The sequence below is a fragment of the Sorex araneus genome, chromosome 8 (assembly GCF_027595985.1).
Source record: "Sorex araneus isolate mSorAra2 chromosome 8, mSorAra2.pri, whole genome shotgun sequence".
In the NCBI taxonomy this organism is placed as follows: Eukaryota; Metazoa; Chordata; class Mammalia; order Eulipotyphla; family Soricidae; genus Sorex; species Sorex araneus.
The window spans coordinates 50,362,926-50,368,174 of record NC_073309.1 but is presented as its reverse complement, the minus strand read 5'-3'; positions in this window follow the sequence as shown (position 1 = coordinate 50,368,174).

Genomic DNA, 5,249 nt, shown 5'->3' with positions numbered 1-5,249 from the left:
CAGCCTTCCCGCAGGAAGTTGGGATTCAAGGAGAATCATAAAGGGTGGGTCTCTTGGGGCTGAGCCACAGCATGGCGGGTAGGGCGTTTGCCTTGCATGCGGCCGACCCAGGTTCAATTCCCAGCATCCCATATGGTCCCCTGAGCACCGCCAGGGGTAATTCCTGAGTGCAGAGCCAGGAATAACCCCTGAGCATTGCCGGGGGTGACTCAAAAATCAAAAAAAAAAAAGAGGGTGTGTCTCTGAAAGCTTGGGCATCTGTGAAAATAGAGCCAGTCATTCTCAGGGCACACCCACAATCACGGATCACGGTGGCCTTCTTGGCCACCCCCCACATGCCACTGAGTCACTTTCCTGGCTACGTTCCCACCTGGAGCTACGCATGGCTGGGAAATACCCTTAGCCATGCCCCTGCTAGTCACGCGCAGTCTTTCCTGGCCTTGCCCAGCAATTTCAGAAGAAACGTTTGGCCACGCCCCTTGTATCTCCTGGTCACGCCCCCATTCCGTTCTTTTCGGGAAGGCCTGCAAGGGGCCAATGGCAGCGTGGGGGGGTGCAACGGGGGTGTGGGGGGGGGTGGAGAATTTCCTGCACGGACAGTGGGGTCTTTTGGGCGTGGGAATGACGTCTGCGGATAAGTGGGAAGAGCAGGGTCAGGGAATGGTCCGGATTCAGAGTCATTCAGAGGCTGCTGAGGATCTTGCCTTTCCCACCCGCGACCCGGAGATGCCCACCGGACACCGGGAACTCAGGGAAGGGAGGTTTGGGGAAAATCAGTATGTGGTGTCACCGTACTACAGGGGAGATGGCCTTGGTCTGGGACAGTGGGTCAGCAGGTGGGAGCTTGTGGCTGGAGGGGAGGTGGGCAACCAGGAGACTGGGGCATGTGGGCCAGAGAAATTTCCAGAATGAGAGCATGAGCCACAGGCCCAAGGCCGTGGAGAGAAGCGGGATCCCCCACTGGAATTAAGTGTTGAGGAGCGCTGCGTGACGGGGCAGAGAGGGAAAAAGGCGGGTGTGCTGGGAGGAGGCAGCCATGGACAAGCAAATTATCCCACTAGAGAAAAGAATGTTGGAGAACATGGATCTGAAGAGAGGGGGTGGTGGGAAGTCACTGGAAGTCACAGGAGGCTAAGGTATCAGGGCAACGGGACAAGCTCCAGAGGACAGTGAATGTGGTAGCTGCAGGGAGCACGCAGTAGGGCGCCCCCATGCCACCCACCAGCCCCTCAAACCCTTCCCCTTACTTCATGGTCAGGAAACAGTCTCAGGAGACCAGGCAACCTGCCTAAGACAGTGGAGAGGACAAGGTCCAGGGTACAGAGGGGGACCAGGACACCCCCATCTTACCAGGAATCACCACTGCCAGGGTGTGGAGGCAGAGAACTATGCGTGGGAGCAGGGAGATGAGGCCGGATCTTGAGGTACAAAGGGGTAAGCAGCAGGTGTCCCTGGATCCCTCCCCAGACCTGACCTTTGCTGTGTTCTGTCTGTTTGTGGGTTAGACCCAGCCATGCTTGAGGGCTCCTCCCAGCTCTGTGCTCACGGCTCATTCTCAGCAGTGCCCAGGGACCAGGTGGTGCAAGGGACAGGACCCAGTCTCCTCCATGCAAAGCCTGAACTCAGCCCAACATGCTCTCTCTGCTGTGAACCTCACCTGAAGTCTTACCCGGATGGGGAACGCCCCTCAGAGTCTGGTGGCAGAGATCAGAGTCCTTTGTCCAAGGGAGGAGGTCATTTACAGATGTGCATCCCAGTCTCACTCTCACCCTAGTATTGGGGGCGATCATAAGGGACAGAGCGGCCTTTTCCCGGAGAGTTTCATGAAAGAACACGTGTTAGAACAATTCCTGGATAATTCTAGAAACCAGAAAGAGCTCAGCCCAGGCTGGAGCAATAGCACAGGGGTAGGGCATTTGCCTTGCACGAGGCTGACCTGGGTTTAATTCCCAGCATCCCACATGGTCCCCTGAGCACCGCCAGGGGTAATTCCTGAGTGCAGAGCCAGGAGTAACTCCTGAGCATCCCGGGTGTGACCCAAAAAGAAGAGCTCAGCCCGAGGAAAGCAGCATATTTCCCCGCTTACTCCCAGGTGCGGGTTTCCAACTGCCCTACAGCCTTAGCCACATCCTCCTCTTTAGAGCAGCACCAGAGGACAGAGAAAAGCTCCCGGGAACCTGCTGAGTTGTGGCCAAATCACAAAAACCAGGGAGGAGTGGGAGTGGGGGGTGCAGCTGGGGACACAGAGCATTTGCTGCATATACTGGGGGGTCTTTCGGGTGTGGAATGACAGCTTTGGGTAAGTAGAAAGAGCTGGGTCAGCAAATGATCTGAATTGAGAGTGGATTCAGAGGCTGCTGAGGACCTGCCTTGCCCCACCCGATGAGATGATCCCTTTCCCCACCAATCCCTAGTGCTCTGGGACAAACCTGCTCCCGCTTGTATTCTCTACCTCCAGCCCCACCCACTTTTTTTTTCTTTTTGGGTCACACTCAGAAATGCTCAGGGGTTACTCCTGGCTCTGCACTCAGAAATTACTCCTGGTGGTGCTCAGGGGAGCATATGGGATTCCGAAGATCAAACTCAAGTTGGTTCCGTGCAAGGCAAAAGCCCTACCCACTGTACTATTTCTCCAACCCTAATTTTTGGGGGGAGGGGGTTATATCCTATGGTACTCAATTTAGCCCTGCCTCTGCACTCAGGTATTATTCCTGGCCGGACAGGTGGACCCTAGGGGGCGCCGGAATTGAACCAGGCTGGCTGTGTGCAAAACAAGCCCTAAGCGGTCTCCTGGTATACTAGCTCTCCAGTCCCTTGATTTGCTTTCTGTGTTTTTTGGGGTAGTCTCCCAAGTAATGCCCAGGAGGCTCCCAGGGCCCCTCCTGCCCAACAAGGCTGGTGGCTCAATGTGAGGGTATGAGAATCTGATGCCACTCAGACTCTGCCATGCCAGGAACCATCAGAATCACCCCAGAGTTTCTGGGGGGGGTGTCTCTGGGCTGCACCCCTCCAAACTCAGGTCACCCATACTGTACCGGGGATCACATACTTTGCTGTTATCCCGACCCCTTTACTATATCCCTGACCACTGTTACCTTGATTTTATTTCGTTATTTTATTTTTTGTTTTTTGAGCCACACCCCATCTCACGGCTGACTCCTGGCTTTGCGCTCTGGGATCAATCTTGGCTGACTCGGGGGACCATATGTGGTGCCAGAGATCCAACCCAGATCAGTCGTGTGCAAGGCAAGTGTACTCTACTATCATTCCAACCCCTCCCCTTGATTTAGACTTTTGGGCTCTACACTCACCATGAGAGAATACAAACAAGTGCGTGATCAGGGTGGTATTACGGGGGGGGGGGGGAAGGTGCTTGCCTTGAATGCCACCAGCCCTGCTTCAATTCCTGATGCTGTATAGTCTTGGAAGCACACCTGGGAGTGATCCCTGAGCACAGAGCCAGAAATAGCCTTTGAGCACTGCAGGATGTGGCCCAATCCCGTCCCCCCACCAGTGTGCTATTTTAAACTGAGGATTGATTCCAGCAACTTCACAAAAGATAATATGGAGAAGCTTCTGATTCCGACTGATATTTCCTTGGAGCTACTCCTCCTCCTCCTCCTCCTCCTCCTCCTCCTCCTCCTCTTCCTCCTCCTCCTCCTCCTCCTCCTCTTTCTCCTCCTTTCTCCTCCTCCTCCTCCTCCTCCTTTCTCCTCCTCCTCCTTCTCCTCTCCTGCTTCTACTTCTCCTCCTCCCCCTCCTCCTCCTCCTCCCTCTCTTCCTCCTTCTCCTCCTCCCCCTTCCTCTCTTCCTCCTATTTCTCCTCCTCTCCCTCCTCCTCCCCCTCCCTCTCTTTCTCCTCCTTCTCCTCCTCCCCCTCCTCTTCCTCCTCCTCCTCTTTCTCCTTCTCCTGCTCCTCCTCCTCCTCCTCATCTGGCTCTGTGCTCAGGGCTTAATCCTGATACTCCTGATTCTGTGCCCAGTAGGTCGAATGCAAGGCGATCTCCTTATCCCTTGTATTATCTCTTGCACCCAAAAGCTCAGCTTCTCAACTGTCAGGCAAACAGGCGGTAGACGGGTCTCTATTTCTGGCTATGCACTGCGTTCCCCTTGCGCCCAGGGCTGACATTCTAGCCTTGAGAGTCTCACATCCCCCAGGGAGAACCCAGGAGCCTCGCTTTCCCAGCGTCCTTTGCAATTTGATTGCACACGTGACACAGTTCCCACCAATCAGGTTCCCGTAACACCCCCCCATCCGGCAGCTTGAATTCCGAAGAGCCGCCAGCTGGGCCCAAGAGGGCTCCAGATGGGATCTGATTAGCTAGCCAGAATGGAGTGACAGCCACCTTCTGACCTGGGTAGACATCCGTGGGTGCAAGAAGGAGTGCAGCCTCAGAAGTGGTGGGGATGCTGGGAGGGTGGGGGCAGCTTTGTGGGTGGGTCCGGGCTGCAGGACCCGCGGACAGAGGCGGCGGGGGGTGGGGGGGCCCTAGAGCTCAGCTGGGAGATAATTTCAGTTGGGAGGGTGCTTTGGAGGGTTCTCTCTCTCTCTGGAAACTTGGATTAATGCCTGGTTTTCCGGGTGACCCAAGGCTTCCAGAAGGACCCCCCACATCCTTTCACAGTGAGGTCCATATGGCGGCAGTAGGACACGCACTTTGCACGCGCACAACCCTGCCTTTCACCCCCAGCACTGCAGCATCCGGGGTGATCCTAGAGGGTAGGGGACTGGCGCTGGCTTGCATTGGGCTTGGAACTAGATGAACAAATACATCTCCAGGTTCATTCAACTGAGTGTGGAGGGTGTTTGTTACAGTAGCAGTGCCCAGACCTGCAAAAGAGCTTGTTTCTGGCCCCACCAGAACCTGAAAATGTTCCTTCCTGTATGAGTAGGTTAAAGATCTTTCTTTCTTGGGCCCCACCCAAAGGTGCTTAGGGCTTACTCATGGCCCTGTGCTCAGGGATCCCTCCTGGTGTCTGGGCACCCTATGGGATCCTGGGGATCGAACCTGGGTCGGCTGCATGCAAGGCAAGTGCCCTTCCTGCAGTCGTATCTCTCCGGCCTCCAGGTTAAAGATCTTGAGATGGGCTATTACCTGCATGAATGCAGTCACATTCTATTTCCCAGAGAAACAGTATGTATGTGGGGAGAGAGAGGAAGGAGAAGAAGGAGAAGATGGGCAGAAAGATTGCAGATGCTGGCCAGGAAGCTTGTAGCAGCTCCTAGAGGTGGCGAGAGGCCAGAGGTG